Source organism: Prionailurus viverrinus, chromosome F2 (assembly GCF_022837055.1).
Source record: "Prionailurus viverrinus isolate Anna chromosome F2, UM_Priviv_1.0, whole genome shotgun sequence".
NCBI lineage: Eukaryota > Metazoa > Chordata > Mammalia > Carnivora > Felidae > Prionailurus > Prionailurus viverrinus.
In genome coordinates this window covers 17,254,005-17,275,124 of record NC_062578.1, presented here as the reverse complement: position 1 = coordinate 17,275,124, position 21,120 = coordinate 17,254,005, and the positions used below count along the sequence as shown (strand labels likewise).

The following is a 21,120-nucleotide window of genomic DNA, read 5'->3' as shown; positions in this document are numbered from 1 at the left end:
AACGTCAGATGCTTCCCCCGCCCCTGCAAAAAAAAGACAGTATCTATGATCATTGTGTTTGAATCTAAGTAGCTTAATTGAGTTCACTGACATTGAAAACCTACAGTGATTTGTAGTCCTTAAAAATGACCTTAAATGAGCAGGGAGAGATAAGGAAGCTATCAACACAAACAATGAAACCATATGTCCAATCTAAACTATCTCCACATCATAGGGAAAAAGGAAGATATTTTAGAAGAAAAAAAAATAACCAACCTATTTGCTTTTTCAAAAGCCAGAGTGGATAAATCCTATGAAATGAGTCCAAAAGGCATTCTCATCTCTTTTTGTAGACAAGATGTTTATTGTATCAGATACTGTTTGAAATAACTGAGGGATATTGGTATAGGCCTGGAAATCTCTTAGGCACAAATCAATTATGGTATTTGAGAGGCATAATGTTTAGAAAGAGCAAGAAATCTGAAGTCATTCGGAGTCATTCATCCACAATGTTTACTACAGCCTGGCACATGCCAAGCTCTGTCCACACACCTGCTCTCTATTCAAGCTCTGTCTCCCACTAGCTATACAATACTGGTTAAAGCATTTTAACATTTCTCTGCCTCAGTTTCCTCATCTGTAAAAGCACGAATAAAAAATGGCTGCTAAGGGTGCCTCAGTGGTTGAGTCGGTTAAGTGTCTGACTCTTAGTTTCAGCTCAGGTCATGATCTCACGGTTAATGACTTCAAGCCCCACCTTGGACTCTGTGAGTGCAGATTCTGCTTGGAATTCTACCCCCCCCCCCCCCCCCCCCGCCAAAATAAATAAATAAACAAACTTTAAAAAAAATGGCTGCAGGGGCGCCTGGGTGGCGCAGTCGGTTAAGCGGCCGACTTCAGCCAGGTCACGATCTCGCGGTCCGTGAGTTCGAGCCCCGCGTCGGGCTCTGGGCTGATGGCTCAGAGCCTGGAGCCTGTTTCCGATTCTGTGTCTCCCTCTCTCTCTGCCCCTCCCCCGTTCATGCTCTGTCTCTCTCTGTCCCAAAAATAAATAAACGTTGAAAAAAAAAAAATGGCTGCCAACTTCACAAATATATCTGGAAGTACTCTGTAATCCAAGAAAGTATTAGTTGTCATTTCACTGAACTGAATTCATGAATGCCACTGTCTGTTGTACCATAAATTATATCAGAGGAAACTGAGCCTTCCTACTTCCAGGAGATACTTCATAAACCTATTAAATAAGGCTTAGAGTCCCATTTAATCATCTCTCTGGAAATTTAAATGAGAGAGAGAGAAAACGCTACAAAGAGAGAAAGCTGGTATAACATGCAGATTTTGACATCAAATTGATAATCACCATAATGATAAAAACCATGATTCACTGTTTTGGGTCTGTAACAGTCTATCAGGCCAAGGACTCATTTGAAAAGGGTACTTTATTCTGGAAAAATATTCTCTCTATATGTCTGCAAATCACAAAATGGGCATCTACCAGATTGACCTATCAACTCAACATTACCAACAGTAAATGGCAGTGAAATCACAGAGCATTATTTGTTATGTTGATGTGTACAAACCAAAACATTCTATTTTATGGTATATTTCACTAAACTATGGTTTCATCAATTGTCAAACAGATTAGGAACAAAGCTCCTTTTAAAAACAAAATTAGGCTCAGTGTAGTGGCAGTTGAAAAAAGGGAGAAGTTCTGGTCTCTCCAGAATTAGCTAATAATGATGGACAGTATAGTGGATGAGAAAGACCATCTTATAGAAGACACTAGGGATCTGGTGGAGATCTGAAAGGAAGAGGTCTCATTCCTGTAGCTCCAGACTCCCTTCCCCCAGGGAATGAAGGGGTGGTGGCTTGTCTTACAGGAGTGGTAGCCAAGTGCACCAGAAGGCACACCCAGTCCTAAAATATGCCTGAAACTTCCTCTAATGTTTCTAGTTCTTGCAATGACATTTGGGGAACTGAAGTGTACACAACCTCTTCACTGCTAGAACTGCTACAATTTAGTATTTTCAGTTAACAATTTGAGTTAATATTTATAAAACATTTAGAAGGAGCCCAAGCATGTAGTAAGAGCCATTTAAGTGTTTGTTAAATAAATAAGTCACTTCCCAGATTGGTTGGGTAAATCCTCAACCTAGAGACCAAGTAGAGAATCAAAACACACTAAACTCTAATATTTTTAAGTAAAGATTTAGAAACTATAGTGCTCTGTATTTATTCTCGCATCTCAAGTGTACCTGCATCTCAAATATATAGTCTCTTGGTGCAGAACCGAAATTCAACTTATGGTTCAGAAATCACTGTGCAAAATTAAATGATGGAGTTTAAGTCTCAAGAGATGAACTCTTTCTCTCTTCTACCTTTCCAACTGACCACCACTAAAAATGACAGATCTAAAAACCTCAAAGCACTCTAGATGGTACATATTAATGCTAAAGCTGAGGGAACCAATAGAGCCAAATTCACTTTAAAAGAGATGGAAAGGCTTTAAATAAATCACAGAGAACTTAAGGACAGGAACGCATTAGTCTGAGACTACCATCCGCTGACAACAGGTTAATGAATCCCTTGCCCTCCGCCATCCCTGATCCTCGCAGGTGACCCGCACCCTCTTTGGACTCCAGGAGGGGGTCCCCCACCTTCACGGTTCCCGGCTCGTCTAAGCTGCGAGGCCGCGCACGGGTTAACAATGTCCGTCCACCGACAAGGCTCGAGCGTTTAGGAATCAAAAAGAATCCGAATTCACCTCGAGGAAACACAGACCACCAACTCTCAGAGTCGGGGGCTGCGCGGGGGGTATTGCTTCTGCCCTTCTGATCAATTCGGAGGTTTTCGGGCTGAGGGGTCGAAAAGTCACGTTTGCTTCGAGGAGAGGCAGCAGTCGAGGCCCGGGCACCGCTCGCCCCGCCCCGTCTCACCCGCCCGGGGGGCTCCGACTGCGACCGGACGCGCGCGGACCCTGCGGCCGGCCCACCCGCCTCGCGTCCCCGCGTCCCCGCACCTACCCCGGTCCGCGCGGTGCTGCCTCCTAGTGCGGCGGGGCGGAGGCGAGCGCACTCGCGCGCTTCCTCCTTCCCCGCAGGGCCGCCGGGCGCCGCCGTTTCCTCCCTGACGCGTCACGGCGGCCGGCGGCTCCTCCCGCAGTGTGTCGGGCGGCTGGAGAGAGCCGGGCGGCCGGCAGCGCGGCGGTAGGGCGCCCGCTCCGAGCCGGGGGCTGCCGGCGCGCGGCAGGAGACTCAGGCTGGGCGGCCCCTGCTCGGGCCCGGCCGCCGAAAGCCGCTCCCTCTCTCTTCCCCGTGCACCCCGGGAAAGCCCGGGCCACAGCGCGCGGACTGGCTCCCGCTCCGCCGTGCACGCGAAGTTCTGGGGACACTGGTGGATCCGATCTAGAGGCTACGGCTCCTCGCTGACAGTGACTGCCGCCCTGGGGCCCAGGAGCCGCGTGGGCCAACGCTCCCGGCCGCCCGGTGAAGATGACCCTGGCGTAGGCAGCGAGCAGGACCGCCGGACCGCCAGAGGAGTAAGAGTCACCCCAGGAGCGGCCTGGTGGGCCTGTGGCTGGGTGTAACCTGGAAACTCAGGGAAGTGAAATGAGTATCCGAGTAATTTAGGGCAACAACTGTGCTTCATTTAGTATTGTTTGAAGTTTTCTTTCTTTTTTTTTTGTTTTCTTTTCCATCAGCAACGTTTTGGCTTTTGTGTTTATAGGTAAAGAGTTCACAATTTGGCGGATCCTGGGTACAGAAAAATTTACACACATTTTTCAGATTTACTTTTTTTTTTTTTTCTTTTTGCATTCCCATTAATCTCCAAGTCAAATGAGGGCACACTTCACAGTTTCTTATGACTCTTTCTTATTCTTTAAATATAGAAGTTGCATTTTAGACTCTTATTCGTCTCCTTTTTTTCCAGGTAAGATAGCGGGAGGTAGAGAAGATGAGTGGAAACCTAAGGGTTACATGATTCAGTGGGAGTGGAGTAAGGTGGTTAGGATTTTGAGGTAGAGTGGGTTGTTGTTTGCCCCACAACACTACTGTAGTTTAATGTTTTATCAGGTATCACTTGAAGATAGACTCAGACAACTATATAAAGATTCCCACGTCCATATCGTGTTTCAGATTTTGAGGCAACCATCTATACTTCAGACTATATGATTCCAGAGAATGTGCCACAAATCTATGAACAAATAAACTTCCAAAGGTAGTTGCAGAGGAACTGGCATTCATGTGTGGCTTCCCTAAATTCAGGGGACATTTCCTTATGTTTTAAAATAATATTGGGGTGCCTCGGTGGCGCAGTCGGTTAAGCGTCCGACTTCAGCCAGGTCACGATCTCGCGGTCCGGGAGTTCGAGCCCCGCGTCAGGCTCTGGGCTGATGGCTCAGAGCCTGGAGCCTGTTTCCGATTCTGTGTCTCCCTCTCTCTCTGCCCCTCCCCCGTTCATGCTCTGTCTCTCTCTGTCCCAAAAATAAATAAACGTTGAAAAAAAATTTTTTAAATAATATTGAAAAATTTAAACCACAGCTAAAGGTAAGAATATTCATTTGTAATGTCATTTAACACAGTAGGCTTTCTCCTTCTTAAAGAAAATGAATGTTTAATACCGAATTTTTATACTTTGAAATATAATAATCCTGCAGAACTTTCTAAACAATGATTTTCAGTGGCACAAGGAAATGGATATAAAGTACAACAGATACAGTTCAATACGTTGCCATGGTCCTTTGTATGTTTTCCCTGTGATCCACACAATAAGGCACAGAGAAGCTACAGAATTTCCTCCCTTGTAACAAAATCAACAAGTGATCAGTGTATCTCTTAATTAAAACCATATTCACATTGCTGAAAATATTCTCAGACAAAAAGAAATTTTGTGTCAATAAACTCCAAATGGAATGACACCATTCTCGCCTTAGAAATACATACCTGTCTATCACCATATTTCAACTTTCTTCCTTCCTCCCTTCCTCCTTCCTTTCTTTCTTATTTCTCTTTTCTCCTTCCTTCCTTCCTTCCTTCCTTCCTTCCTTCCTTCCTTTCCTCTTAAAAAACAAACATCTGGAAACCATTGTATTTCCAGGATAAATCTGTCTTCCTGCTGTGAAGAATACATACACACACACACACACACACACACACACACACACGCACACGCGCGCGCGCGCACGCACACACACACACCACCTCCTACATTTTAAGACAAGAAGGTAGATGAGCCACATTCAACTGATAAGAAATGGTTATTTTCATTTATAATCAGAAAGCTACAATTTACTAGCTTGATTTCTTCAGAATACTAGTGGTTGTAAATATATTCACGAACTTAATACTAAAGGGGTTTTCACTTAAAATTAATTTTAAAGGCTCACTTTAAGGCTGATGACTTTGATTAATCATATTCACCTATATAGGTCAAATCTCCATTTTCCCTTATGTTCCAATGTCTTTTTAAGCTTATATTGTAAAAGAAAAGTTGTTGAATGTTCAGCTAAATGTCTAGCTGATATTTATGCTTTTATTAAAGGTTTCATATAAATTGGGGCGCCTAGGTGGCTCAGTTTGTTAAGCATCCAACTTTTGATTTCAGCTCAGGTCATGATCTCATGATTCATGAGACTGAGCCCCACGTAGGGCTCTGTGGTGACAGTGCAGAGCCTGCTTGGAATTCTCTCTCTCCCTCTCTCTCTGCCCTTCCCCCGTTCGTTCTCTCTCTCTCTCTCTCTCTCTCTCTCTCTCTCTTTCTCTCTCTCTCCCCTCTCAAAATAATAAACTTTAAAACAATTAAAAATGAAAGGTTTCATATAAGTAAAATTTTAAAACAGAAAGTATTTTGTTTAGACTATGGGTTCCAATATTTTCTTTTAAAATAGGACTCCATACAGATAGGGCAAATATTTTGTTTATCTGTTTTATCTATAATGTAGAGATTATGAACACAAGCTTTGGCATTGAATAGACTCAGGTTTCAGTTCTGGCTCTGCCACTTTCTACTTTGGGCAAATTATTTTACCTCTCTGAGCTTTGGTTTCATCAGTAACATAAGGATAATAGTACTTTTCTCTCCTCAGTGAAACAGAGATAATAATAGTGTTTATCATATAAAATTGCTAGGAGGATCAAATGAACTTAGTAGAATGCCTGGAACATAACATCAGTAGACTGCTATTGTCATCATCATTATTATTAGCTCTAACACAGATATAAAAATACCAATATTTATATTTCTTTTGTGCTAGTTTAAAGAATGGTCAACATTTAGAGGTTTTCTTTTCTTTTTTTTTTTTTTTTTTTTTGTAGAAGTCCTAAAAGTAACAGGGAAAAAACCATAAAAGAAATACTAAGATATAGTTATGTTCAGAACTTTAGAAAATTGGGCTGGTGATACTGTAAACTGTTGACCCGAATATTAAAAATAAAGACAAACAACTACCTAAGGAGGTAATATAGCATTTTTTTTTTCTTTTTAGGTAATATGTTCCACTGAGATCAGTGCTTGGTTTTTACCTACTTTTCAAAATGGGAAACCTTTTCCCTAAACTGGTGCCTGATATGGAACCATCATGACTTTTTATATCATAATAAAGTCCTCTGTTGTTTGTAGTTCTTTCATTGTAACTTTGGAAGAGTTGAAGAGCATAACAATATAAGAAATACCACTTCCCGGGGCGCCTGGGTGGCACAGTCGGTTAAGCGTCCGACTTCAGCCACGTCACGATCTCGCGGTCCGTGAGTTCAAGCCCCGCGTCAGGCTCTGGGCTGATGGCTCAGAGCCTGGAGCCTGTTTCCGATTCTATGTCTCCCTCTCTTTCTGCCCCTCCCCCGTTCATGCTCTGTCTCTCTCTGTCCCAAAAATAAATAAACGTTGAAAAAAAAAATTAAAAAAAAAGAAAAGAAATACCACTTCCCATAAGGAGAAAAATTGATAAAATGACACCTACGGGACCTGAATGGCTTCTATTCATTCATAAGTCAGTTGGTAATGGAAATGAGGGCCAGCATTCATTGGAATATTTGTTTTATAGCAGATAAATCAACAAGACTAGAGAAGGAAGAATAGTGCTACCAACCACATGATTACAAAAGCAAAGATGTTTTTGATTCATATTATTTGTATTGCTTCCATAGCACCTTTTCCTTCATTCTACTACAAACTCATCTACTTAAGTGGGTCAGACACCACGAGTTGTTGCTATAGTTTCCAGCTATGCTTATCCTTTGGTATATCAAATGCAGTATCCCACAGCTTCAAAAAAAATGAAAACCACTTTTCTTGGAAAGGCAATTTAAGGATATCCAAAGTCATGAATTGGCTCAGGAAATAATTAACCCGGAAAAGCCTGTTATAAATAGGTAAGAATATGAGAATTAAAGTGACAAATTTATTGAATTTTCTGAGCAAAACCATATAATAAAACACAAAGCCACCCAAGGTATAGGCAGAAAAAACTCAGATATCCATGGGAACTGAAATTGATACTGTTTTATACTGCCTTGGCACAGAGCCAAATTAACTTGTTTCCTTCATCTAGAAAATGGTTCAGAGTATTCTCATTCTGTGTGTTGGGGGTGGGAGTGGTCCACAGCTCAACATCTTTGTTGGGCCAAATTAGCCATGTTCAAACTCAAAACTGAAGTGCCCAAAGTTCAAGTGTGTTTTGTAACAATGTGAAAACCATTTTAAAGCAAGACTACATTAGGATCAAATATAAGGCCTCTTAGATTACAGGACTTTTTCACTTTCTGTATTAGACTCCTGAGAAAAATCCAGGGGAAGTGTTAAGAGACCAGAACCCTTAAAATGCTGGCACAGCTTTTTGATAAATAGTTGCTAGAAATTACTTTAAATTTTGCTAAGATCTGAAGTAAAACCATTATCCTTCCCTATTAAGGAAACCTCATTGTCTTCCAATCTAGTTATTATAAGTATCAAGAACAAAATACAAATCACCCTTTTTTTCTTTCTCATTTTTTTCTTTTTCTTTCTTTCCTTTTTTTGTTTTGATCTCTGGTTAGTCTGTTACATACATAAACTACATCTGTAAATAGTTGGCAATAACTTACATAAGATGTGTCAGCAGTTACGATGTTCCTCAGAATCATATTGGGCCTGTGAGCTCAAACCTACTGGGTGGACTTTGAAGATAACAATTATTTTAGTTGCTTATCAGTAGGAAATAATAGCTTTTCTTAAACACTATTCATTTGGTGACTCAGTTATTTACTGTTAATTATGTGCAATTAATGATTGAACCCATTTCAAATGCAAAAGCTTAATAGCCCCTGGCTTAAAGAAGTGTGTTGCTGTTATTTCCACAACTGATTCTTTGAGGAGTCTGTGTCTGGCTCACCAAATGTGTGAAAGACTTAAATAGACTTTAAGGGATTATAACGCTTCATATATGGGGAAACCCTTAAATTCTCTAGGTTTTCTAGAATAAACAACCTCAGTCCTTTTAACTTTTTCTCACTTTTTTTTTTTTTTTTTTAATTTACAACCAAGTTAGTTAGCATATAGTGCAACAATGATTTCAGGAGTAGATTCCCTAATGCCCCTTACCCATTTAGCCCATCCCCCCTCCCTCACCTCTTTTTTTTTTTTTAATGTTTATTTATTTTTGAAACTGAGAGAGACAGAGCAAGAGCAGGGGAGGGGCAGAGAGAGAGGGAGACAGAATCCAAGGCAGGCTCCAGGCTCTGAGCTGTCAGCACAGAGCCCAACTTGGGGCCTGAACTCGTCAACCTCAAGATCATGACCTGAGCCAAAGTCAGATGCCAACTGAGCCAACCAACTGAGCCACCCAGCCTCCCCTCCTCTTTTTTTTTTTTAAATGTGAAATGACTCTCATATGAATTCTTTCCAAATACTCCATGTTCTTATTTAGATGAGATGCCCAGTATGAGACATGGAACTCTATAAAAGATCAGGTAAGTCCTTAGTACAGTGAGAGCATTCTCTCACAGCTCTTCAATTCACGCTCCTATATTGGAACTTAAAATTATTCTCACATTTAAAATTATATTTCTTCATTATCAGATTTTAAAATCTGAACTCTAAGTGCTTATTTAGCCCATTTATGTATTCTTGCATTATATTTAAGAAGTTATTTTGATTATCCTATGAAACTCCCCTGTACCTATTTTATCCAAACTGTACTTTTCCTTGGTGATTTTGAATTTTATATTTGTTAAGACAAAAACATCTAAGGTAGAGGGTGCATGTCCTAAGGGTGCTCAAGACAATCTAATACAGATTAGAAAGAACATACCCCAATGTCTATTTTATCTAAACACAAAGAGGATAAGCTTTCTTATTTAACATACATATTGACAATGGCTTGCTCATACAGTCCTTTGTCAGGCAGTCATTCATGTGCTCTGTGAGGTATCCTGAGAAGGGTGGGCTTCCCCCTTGCAGGGAAGCTCTCCTTTATCCAGCGTCACTGTATTGCAGTTTTGTGTAGCATAGGAGGTCATTGATGTGGTTAATTTTGTAAAAACAAATGCTTTCAATAGAATATATATAATACTTTGTACTGAGATGGAGAGTAATCGTGGAAACTCTTTATCTTCTATTGAAGTGTCCAAGATACTTCTTGGGGTCAAAAGCATTGTTCCTGCATACACACTGCCTGGTTCTGACCATAGTTCTGCCATGACCAGCCATGTAATCCTGGGCAAATTATTTAACATCTCTGGGGTTCAGTTTCCCCACCTGTAAATTGGAGAGCATAACTGTACCTGCTGTACCGGGTTGTTCTGAGGATGACATGAGCTAAAAATGTGAAAATCTACCACCAAAATAAGCACTACATAAGCACGGGTTATTATTATTACTTAAATAAATAAATAGCAAGATGAATGATACATTTTCCTCTGACAACAATACAAGGGATCCAGATTTCCCTACATTTGTGGTGAGTGGTATTTTCCTTTTAAGGCAAACTTTTAACACTGCCTGAGAGACTAACTCCATCCACCCTCTCCTTTAAGTGTACATGTGTTTAGAAAGAAACACTTTAGAGAATGTTTGAAAATTACGTTCAGAAATATTTCTATCAGTGTGTAATTTTGTTGCAAAAAAATGTGTGTGTGTGTGTGTGTGTCCTTTTAAAACTCATATGCATAATTAAAAATTTTGGAAACAATTTTTTATTTCTTTAAATATTTTTCAAGTAATTTCAGTGGGCCTCAAACTAATTAAAATGCAATGCCTTTAAATTAGTTTTCAAGAACTGCTGATTGATAGCAGAGAAAATGAGAATGTACTAATAAGACTTCAGCAAAAACCTTTGCAGAACTGGTTGATAAGACTGAAGAAGAAAATGAGTAATTTAATAGGTAGAAACCAACAACAATGCATTTCTTCAATTTAAATCCAAATAGCTTTTTGAAGTATCTTTTTCAGCTATGACAGCTATTAAAATGTAATATCAAAATAAGCTGAACTTAGTACCCGATCTTCAAATCACTATATCATAAGGTGTTAAACCAAGATTTTTAAAAAGTAATGAATTACCAAGGAATAAAGCATCAAATGAAAGCAAAAAGGCTCTTCTACTATTAATAAAATACCATTGAATTATTTAAAATATATTGATTATTTCATGTTTTTAAATTTCGGGTTTCTGGTTTACAATGTGTACAATATATTAGTATAGGAGGTCATAAATTATATGTGTGTGCATGCTGGTTTGGTGTCATCTAAGAATTTAATGTCTTTTGTTCTTTTTCTTCTACATTCAGTAGCTTTTGTTGAGTACCTAGTGTGTGCCAGGTACGGTACTATGCTCAGAGAGGTAGAAATTAAAAATATAATTCTCACCCACAAACAGCAGTTTAAATAATTTATGAAGCATATAATAAAGAACTGTTCCAACAACTAATCTTCACAGAATCACCTATTTCTCAGCTCCCTCCCCTACCTCTTCTCCCAGCCCTTGGCATAGATAATTATTTCCTGTGGGGTCAGGATTTGAATTTGAAACTGGTCATTTGAACACCCACTTAGTTTTCATGTAGTTTATTTTTTTTTAATGTTTATTTATTTATTGTGGGGAGGGGCAGAGAGAGAGAGAGAGAGAGAGAATCCCAAGCAGGCTCTGCTTTGTCAGCACAGCCCCACTAATGTGGGGCTTGAACTCATGAACCATGAAATCATGACCTGAGCCCAAATCAAGAGTAAGATTCTTAACCGACTGAGCCACCCAGGCACCCCTCATGTAGTTTAATTTTTTTTTAATTAAGTAATTTGTTTTGAGAGAGAGAGAGAGAGAGCGTGCACGCATAAGTGGGGGAAGGGCAGAGAGAGGGAGAGAGAGAATCCCAAGCAGGCTCAATGCTGTCAGAGCAGAGCCCAATGCAGGGCTCGATTCCATGAACTGTGAGATCAGGACCTGAGCAGAAAGCAAGAGTTGGATGCTTAACCGACTGAGCTACCCAGATGCCCCTCATGTAGTTTAAATAAACCATTTCTGACTTATTTTCTCTTTTAGATATCTGCAAGGTGCTTTTCTGAAATATAAATACCACTGATTCAACAAACATTTCCTCTTCCAAGCACTGTGTTAATACAGCGGTTCAAGGTACAACATGCATTGTGCTTTCAAGGGGATTTTATATCCTTGATAGAAAATGAGAAAAGCACATTAATTTTTCCTTATGCTGTTCACTATTGAATATTCCTCAGTACCTTGCCTTTTTAACTATCTCACCACTTCTGCCTGGTGTATTTCTTCAAGCCTGATACCATACTGTTTGAAAGTTTTACAAGTGTGCTATTTGGCTTTAAAAGTTTATCTCGTTACTTATAATTTCCACTAGTGACTGGGATAAATTGCTTTTAATTGCTAATTATTTCCATTGGAGAACAATCATGAAAAAATGAAAAACAGGTAGAAGAAAAAACTGCTAGAAGCTAAGAGCATAGAAATTAAACTCCTACAATGGAATCTCATAACATTTCCCCAAATAGCAAAATAATAAAAATAAAATAAAAATAACCCAAACCAAACCAAAAAACAGCGCTGTGAGGTACTGAAGGCAAGAAACTGGATCACATAACTATCTGGGGTCTTATTTACTTTTAAACTCTGCAAAGTCAAAGTTCACAGCCTTGGAGGAACCTGTATCTGTTTGGCTTTTTAAAAGCAAGTGGTGTTAACAATCTGGGGCATAGTGTGGAAAGTCAGACTTAGTTGCAGAAGTCTGTGATAACAGAAAATTCAATTTAGAAAAATATAAGCACATTAAGGCAATAAAGAGACAATCTGAATTTTAACTGATACATATGTACTCCTTGGGCTATCCCACTAACCTCCCCAAAATCCAATTTTCACTATAATAATCATTCTCATAGAAAATAGAAAGAAAAACACCATTTGAAGAAATTTCAGAATAGTGTAGTGATTAGGCACATGGCTTCAGAGGAAAACAGCTCTGGATTTGAATCTTACTTCTGCTTACTAGCTCTGGACCCAGGCACATTTCCTAACTCCTCAGCCTCAGTTTTCTTACTCGCAAATGTAGTTCCTACTTCACAAGGTGGTTGTGAAGATTAAGTGAGATAAACTTATAGTAATGTACCTACTCATTATGGTAGGCAGAACGATGGCATCCCAAAGACATCACATCCTAGTCCCTGGAACCTGTAAATATGTTACATGACATGGCAAAGAATTAAGTTTGCATGGACAATATGCATGGACTTTGGGGCAATTATTGCAAGTGAATTAAGTCAGACAGGAAAAGACAAATACTATATGATCTTACTTATATATGGAATCTAAAACAAACAAAACAAAAATGAACTCAGATACAGAGAACAGGTTCGTGGTTGACAGCATCAGGGATTGGGGAGAGGGTAGATGAAATGAGTGAAGGTGGTCACAAGCTACAAGCTTCCATTTATAAAATAAATAAGTCATAAGATGTAATGTACAGCATGGTGACTACAATTAATAATGCTGTATTGTATATGTGAAAGCTGCTAAGAGAGTAGATCTTAAAATTTATCATAACAAGAAAAACGTAACTATGTGTGGTGATGGATGTCAACTAGACTTGGAGTGATTATTTAGCAGTCTATCGAATCATGATGCTGTACACTTGAAACTAATGTCATATGTTAATTATATCTCAATTTAAAAAATTAATTTTAAGAAAGGTTATATGAAATAAAGATTGCTAATCAGCTGACCTTAAGATAGGAAGAATATCCTGGATTTTCTGAGTGGGTCCAAGGTGATCACAAGGGTCCTCAAAAGTGGAAGAAGAAGAAGGCAAAAGAAGAGTTAGAGAAAAAGATGTGACTATGGAAGGATGGTTGGAGAGATACAACATTGCTGGCTTTGAAGGTGGAAAAGGGGGCCTCAAGCCATGGAATGTGGGTGGTCTCTAGAAGCTGGAAAAGGCAAGAAAATGGATTCACTCATAGAGCCTGCAAAAGGGTGCAGCCCTGCTGACACGTTAATTTTAGTTCAGTGACACTGATGTCAGACTTCAAACCTAGAGGGATAAAAATGTGGTTTTAAGTCTCTAACTTTGTGGTAATTTGTTACAGCAGCAGATTAAAAAACAAGTTAGATATATAGATACATCAGCAACTCTACAAAAGTTGCAGTGTGAGGGCAAGTGTGGCATATAGAGAATTGTCTCCCTCCCTCACTCCACGTGGTTTTAGAAAACATGCCAACTCACAGACTTTTCCATTTTTATTTTCTTTATATAACTAATTGCAAGAGTTCAATTTACCATGCCACAGGATTATTCTCCAAGCAATCTAAGTGCTGTTGGCTAACAACTTACTTAACCCATCATGGGTCCTTGATGATGGCAGATGACAGTTACAGAATATAAATTTTACCTAAGTACTATCTGGTTTCATATATTTTATTTATTTATTTTTATTTATTATTTTAAAAATTTATCTTATTTTTTAAACTAAATTCTACCACAGCATGGGGCTCAAACTCACAACCCCAAGATCAAGAGTCCCATGCTCTACCTACTGAGCCAGCCAGGTACCCCTGGTTTCTTATATTTTTATTTGTGTCTAGACACCTGAGAATATCATACAAATTAGTTGTGAATTAACTATCCCAGAGACTTACAGGAGTAGCCCTGTCATCTTGAGAGGTGAGCACAGCAGTTGTCAAAGGAGGCAGGCCACACTCACTGAGTCCTTCCTGCCTCTTCTTGGCTTTATCAGAAACACATTATATACATTATTGCCTTTAATCCACATAACCATGCCATCATAATCCCCTTTTTACAGATAAAGGAACAGAAATTCAAAGAGGTGAAATAACCCTACCCAGGTCACATGGCAGGAAAGTGGCAGAGCTGAGTCCATTTGATTTGAAGCCCTGGTGTTTCTAGAGCCTTCAATGTCAATAGGTGGTTCTGGGTGAAAGGCAGCAAGGACCAGGTGTAGAAGTTTACAAACTCAAATGCCTAAAGCACCTGGGAAGCACCTCTAATGGTGAGTGTCAGAAGAGGTGAAAGTGAGGTGATAAATGGCAACTGACCATCAGTCTTCATGAGTGGCAAGAGGTGCATGACCTCTCTAAATGGAATGGCTGATGGCTGCTACCAGCTGATTGTTGCTATGTGAGCACAAAGCCCCAATTGGCCAGATCCACTAATCTTTCAATAAAAACTAGCAATACACATTTTTAATGTGAAATGGCATAATTCCAAAATGCTAGGAACGAATTGAGATTTTCTTAAAATGCTGTGCAGGCCAAACGAGCCACATCTATCAAGCAAATTTTCCCGATCGGCTACAATTTGAGACCAGTAGTGTTAATCCCTAGGGAGTGGTCCCTAGTCTTGCTAAAAGAGAAGCTATGGAAAGGATTGAATTAGATTCTGATTGAGCTCACTGAGTGAAGAAATACCCTAATCTAAAGAACAAGGGAGGCTTATTCCAAGGCATTGAGGCACATTAAAGAAGGGAATATGACTCAACTTTTTCACAGAATCTTCTTAAGGAGACCAATAATTGGGGCACCTGGGTGGCTCAGTTGGTTGAGCATCAGGCTCTTGATTTCGGCTCGGGTCATGATCACAGGGTCCTGAGTATGGAACCTGCTTAAGATTTTCCCTCTCCTTCTGTTCCTCTTCCACTTGTACTCACTCTCTCAAATAAAAATAAATAAAAGTCATCTTTTCTTAAAAAAAAAAAAAAAAAAAAAGGAGACCAATAATTAAAGCAACTCTAAACACATCAACCCATCTGGGTGTGCTGATACATAAGCACTTTTCGGTGAATCATCATTGATAGATATGCTTATCTGCCATATATCTGTACATGATCATTAGAAGCCAGATTATTTTAATTTTTAAATAGAAAACAGCTTAATAACATGAATCTAATTACATATATATATGCAAAAAGCCTGACATATAAAATCTGTTGAGTAAGAAGAAATGGCATGACTTTGAAAATATTTATTCAAAATAGTACAATATCAAAAATAAAAACTACACTTAAAATTTGCTGATACATATATTAAGCAGAAAGCTCTGGTTTGAGAAACAGAAATAGTTGCAGGACACACTGAGGGATGAACTGATGTAGGAGAAATGCAAGTTGTACAATAGATATCATCTTCGCAGAGTTCTGCAGCCATGGTATAGATATGGAGGAGACAGCCGCATTAAACCTGAGTTAGGAAGGTTGAAGAGAAGGACAATGGAGGAGGGGAAGAGAGCCCAAGTGGGGGCCAAGCCATTTACACTTATTAAGGAAAGGAGGAGGCAACAGACAGAGGATGAGACCAAGAGCAAGGGGGACTTGAACAGGTATAGAGTGAGGTTAACAAAAACTTACTACACGTTTACACTATTAATAATAGTTTACATTTGAGGTGCTGGATGACTCAGTCAGTTAAGCATCCAACTTCAGCTCAGGTCATGATCTCATGGTCCATGGGTTCTAGCTCCAAGTTAGGCTCTATGCTGACAGCTCGGAGCCTGGAGCCTGCTTCGGATTCTGCGACTCCTGTGCTCGCTTGGGTAGCACGTGTATTAAAACTGGAACAATACAGAGAAGATTAGCCCGCCCCTGTGCAAGGGTGACGTGCAAATTCGGATCCTGTGACTCTCTCTCTCTCTTCCCCTCCCCTGCTCGTGGCCTCTCTCTCTCTCAAAAATAAATAAACATTAAAAAATTAAAAAAGTTTAAATTTTAAAGTACACTATAATTTTTTGGGGTGCCTGGGTAGCTCAGTCGGTTAAGCATCCGACTTCAGCTCAGGTCATGATCTCATGGTTCGTGGGTTCGAGTCCCGCATTGGGCTCTGTGCTGAAAGCTCAGAGCCTGGACCCTGCTTCGGGTTCTGTGTCTCTCTTTCTCTCTGCTCCTCCCCTGCTGGTGTGTCCTCTCTCTCTCAAAAATAAATTTAAAAAATTTTTTTTTAAATTTAAGTACACTGTAATTTTCAAAGCATTTTTTAAAAGACTATTTTTTTTTTAAATTTTTTTTTCAACATTTATTTATTTTTGGGACAGAGAGAGACAGAGCATGAACGGGGGAGGGGCAGAGAGAGAGGGAGACACAGAATCGGAAACAGGCTCCAGGCTCCGAGCCGTCAGCCCAGAGCCCGACGCGGGGCTCGAACTCACGGACTGCAAGATCGTGACCTGGCTGAAGTCGGACGCTTAACCGACTGCGCCACCCAGGCGCCCCAAAAAGACTATTTTTTAAAGCAGTTTTAGGTTCATAACAACATTGGGTGGAAAGTGTAGAGGTCTTATATAACCCGTCCCCACACATGCACAACCTGCCCCATCAGAGTGGTACATTCATTATTATGGATGAACCTACATTGACACATCATTATCATCAAAGTCTATGGTTTACATTAGGGTTCACTCTTGTTGCATATTCTGTGGACTTGGACAAATGTATAATAACATGTTTTCACCATTACAGTACCCTACAAAACAGTTTCATTGCCCTGAAATCCTTTGAGCTCTGCCTATTCATCCCTCCCTTCCTCCCACCCCCTGGAAACCACTGATCTTTTTACTATCTCCATAGTTTTGCCTTTTTCAGATTGTCATATGGCTGGAATCATATGGCTTCTTTTACTTAGTAACATGCATTAAAGTCCCCTCCCCCCAATCTTTTCATGGTTTAATAGCTCATTTGTTTTTAGAATTAAATAATTTTCTATTGAGGGGTGCCTGGGTGGCTCAGTTGGTTGAGCGTCTGACTCTTGATTTTGGCTCAGGTCATGATCCCAGAGTCATTGGATCAAGTCCCACATCGGGCTCTGTGCTGAGCATGGAGCCTGCTTAAGTTTCTCTCTCTTTCCTTCTCTCTCTCTCTCTCTCTCTCTCTCTCTTTCCCCCTCTGCCCCTCTCCCCTGCTCACACACTCTCTTTATCTAAAATAAAAATTAATTAATTTTTATTGTCTGTATGTACTACAGTTTGTCCATTCACCAACTGAAAACATCCTGGCTGCTTCCAAGTTTGGGCAGTTATGAACAAAGCTGTTATAAATTCCATGTTCAGATTTGTGTGTGTGAACAATACATTTTAACCTTCATAGTCTGAATATAGAACAAGTGTTCTAAGTCAAATCCTAACCAGTCAAATATAACTGGTAGAGTTTATCCTTTGAATATCCTTTGAAACAACAGACAATATGTTACTATGTTAAGAATGAAAAATTCTAAATTGATTTCAACTCATGTTTTGAGGAATGAACTCTCTGTTTTGTCATTTCCCCCCATCTTGTCTCTGCTTCACCCCTTCCCAACCTGGAACACAGTTAGCATGATACAGTGGATCAATGGATGGTGTAGCCAGGACTTTTGTGTTTGTTTCTGTTTGACTATTTGAGGCTCTGACGCTTATGAGCAATGTGACTTGCAGCAAGTTACTCAACATCTTTGGGCCTCTTCTGCCTCATCTGTAAAGCAGGGGTTTTTAATAGTGCCTACCTCATGGATGAAATGAGTTTATGTCTATAAACTCTGAGAATAATTACCTGGCACATAAGTGTTTGTCAAATAAAATGAAATATATGTACGTGGATCTCTTGTATGAATGATGGTCTCCCAGGCTTGTATACAATTCTGAATTGTGCTGTTGAGTCAAACTGTCAGGTCTGCAATTTGTTTTTATCCTACTTACAAGCCAACAAGTTAACCTTTACTGTTTTACAGATGCTGAAAGAAGACATGGAATATCTGAGGAAGAGGGGGAAAAAACTTTTATAAAAGTTTATTTATTTATTTTGAGAGAGAAAGGAGAGAGAGAGAAAGAGAGAGAGCAGGGTCGGGCAGAGAGAGAGAAAGAGAGAGCGAATCCCCAGGCAGGGCTTGAACTCATGAACTGTAAGATCATGACCTGAGCTGAAACCAAGAGTTGACGTTCAACAGACTGAGCCACCTAGGCAAAAAAAATTTTTTACCCACAGCACAGCATAAACAGCATGAATTATTTACATTAACTCCTCTTGCCTCAAGTCCCACAGGTGTGATACTAAGAGCCCCAGATAGATGCCACATGTGCAGTGGGTTTGTGTTCATTGGGGGTAACAGTGAGCTTGGGGAGCCCATTGCTTTTCTAGCAAGCAACAAGCTAAGCCAGCTTCTCTTTCCCAGAGGGAGAGGTTACTTCATTCCTCAAGACTGCTTGATGTAGGCAATCCTGGCTGGCTCAGTCAGTAGGGCCTGCTACTCTTGATCTCAGGGTTGTAAGTTCAAGCCCCAAGATGGGAGTAGACATAAGTTTTTTAAAAAGGGCAAGAAACCTGGGTAGCTCAGTTGGTTAAATGTCCAACTCTTGGTTTCAGCTCTGGTCATGATCTCACAGTTGTGAGATCAAACCCCACATCAGGCACCGGGCTGGGTGTGGAGACTTCTTGGGGTTCTTTTTCTCCCTCTCTCTCTCTCTCTGCCCTTCTCCTGTTCTCTTTCTCAAAATAAATAAATAAACTTAAAAAAAAAAAAAAGGACTGGGGTGCTGATTTCATCTCAGGTCATGATCTCCTGGTTCATGAATTTGAGCCCCAAATTGGGCTCTGTGCTGACAGCTCGGAGCCTGGAGCCTGCTTTGGATTCTGTGTCTCCCTCTCTCCTCCCCTCCCCTCTCTGAAAAATAAGTAAACATTTAAAAAAATTAAAAAGAAAAAAAGATTGCTTGCTGTAAACACCACCATGAGAAATGGCTTGCGTAAAGTGATATAGTAGAAGGCCTCTAAAATGGCCCATAACGATTCTTACCTTCTGGTACTCACTCCTTGGTGTAATCACCTCCAGTTGACCGTGGGCTAGAGCTACTGACTCACTTCTAACTAATTTAATACAGCACAAATGACAGGATATTGCTTCTGACATGAGGTTATAAAAAGACTGTAGCTTCTGTCTTGGGCACCTTCTCATGTTCTCTCTCACTCACTGCGAGGGTAGACAGCATGTTGTGAGCTGCCTTATGGAGAGACCTGCATGGCAAGGAAAGGATGTCTTTGGCCACAGTAAGAACCTGAGGCCTACCAACAACTCTGTTGAATGAGCTTGGAAGAAGAATCTCCCTTATTCAAGACTGGGGATGACTGCACCCTGGCCAACACCTTGACCTGGAACCAGGGGCACCTAGCTAAGCTATGCCCAGATTCCTAATCAAAAGAAACTGTCAAAAAAAAAAAAGAAGTTTGTTTTTTAAGCCTCTACATTTTGAAGTAATCAGTTATGTAGTAATAGATATGTAATATAAGCTGTATAAGCTGTTAGGGCCTTACATTCTTGGCATACTGTCTAAGACATGAAGGAGTATGAGACACCTACAGATAACCATTCCCAAACAACAGGGTAAAGCTACAAACCAGAAGCAGACAATGCCATCTTTCTAGAAGAGGGCTGACATGTTAAGTGTCCAGTGTGTAGGGAGAGGCAGACACTGAAACTGGAAAGTAGAATTTGGAAGGAAGCCCTTAGCTGGAACTAGCCTTACTAATCTCAGAGCCAGTTTTTGAAGAATTTTGCTTGCTTGAGGACATAGTGCAGGATAGAAAAAAAGTTTTCTGCTTTGTGCATGCAGTGGGAAGCAAGGTATTTCAGTGTCAAATACTGAAATGCCTACTCTGCATTCAGTGAACCAAATTATCTAGTTGTATATTACTCTCTGTACTCATTTGCCTTCTGTTCATCTGAGCCCCTTGTAAACTTTGTTTAAATATTTTCCTGGTCTTATCTGTGCTTAAGGGAATTAGCAAAGGCTTGAGCCACAGTATTAAAGGGGTAACAGTGCCCCCTGGAGGCCAGAGTGGCAATGCCCAGAGACCACCAGAGGTAGAAGCTAGGATAGGCAAGGGTAATGACAAAATTCTTTATAAACGTTAAGAAAATATTTGATTAAATTAAAAACCTCTTTGATTCAAAGCTTGTAAGAAGTTATTATAAACCATTTATAACTAGATGTGGTGATGGATGTTAACTAGATTAGCGTGGTGATCATTTCACAGTACGTACAAATATTGAATCATTATGTTGTAAACGTGAAACTAATATAATGTTATAAAAACCCATTCATTCAAAATTTTAAAAAGAAATAAATTGGTATGGAAGATTTCTTTACGTTTATAAAGAGATTTTGTTTTCAAAGAGAGTTAATTTTATACTCTACATAATGGGGGGCCAGCAGTACTGTTATTAAGAACATGGACTTCGGCATAGACAGGACTTCCTTTTGTTAACTGTGTGTCCTTGGCCAAGCTGATAAATCTGAGCCTATTTCTTTTTTCTTTTTTAAGTTTATTTATTTTGAGAGAGAGAGAGAGAGTGGGGAGGGGCAGAGAAAGGGAGAGACAGAATCCCAAGCAGGCTTCATGCTGTCAACACAGAGCCTGATACAGGATTCAAACCCACGAACCTCGAGATCATGACCTGAGCTGAGATCAAGAGTTGGATGCTTACTCACTTAACCCACTGAGCCACCCAGGATCTCCTGGGCCTATTTATTCATCTGTAAAACAAAGATAATATCTCATTGGATTATAGTGATAATTAAATGAGTTCATGTATGTAATATCCTTAGCATTTGGTAAGCACTTAGTTTTTGAAAGCTGCTATCACTACCATTACTACTACTACTTCTACTAAGACTACCA

At 39.9% G+C, this 21,120-nt stretch overlaps 1 protein-coding gene and 1 non-coding gene across 4 annotated transcripts in view; one reads left to right on the top strand and one right to left on the bottom strand.

Annotated features, from left to right (window-relative positions):
- Positions 1 to 3,421, bottom strand: part of SGK3 (serum/glucocorticoid regulated kinase family member 3) — a 142,657-nt gene extending 139,236 nt beyond the window's left edge. The window contains exon 1 of one of the 3 annotated variants that reach the window (XM_047842617.1): positions 3,003 to 3,421. The gene's annotated coding sequence lies outside the window, so the exon portion shown is untranslated. Of the gene's footprint in view, positions 1 to 2,636; positions 2,660 to 3,002 lie in introns of those variants that run through there. The other 2 variants (XM_047842618.1, XM_047842619.1) reach the window with 2 other exon arrangements.
- Positions 3,422 to 16,001: 12,580 nt separating this feature from the next.
- Positions 16,002 to 16,107, top strand: LOC125156830 (U6 spliceosomal RNA). The gene has a single exon (XR_007148805.1). It is a non-coding gene; the product is annotated as a U6 spliceosomal RNA (small nuclear RNA).
- The last annotated feature ends 5,013 nt before the right edge of the window (positions 16,108 to 21,120 follow it).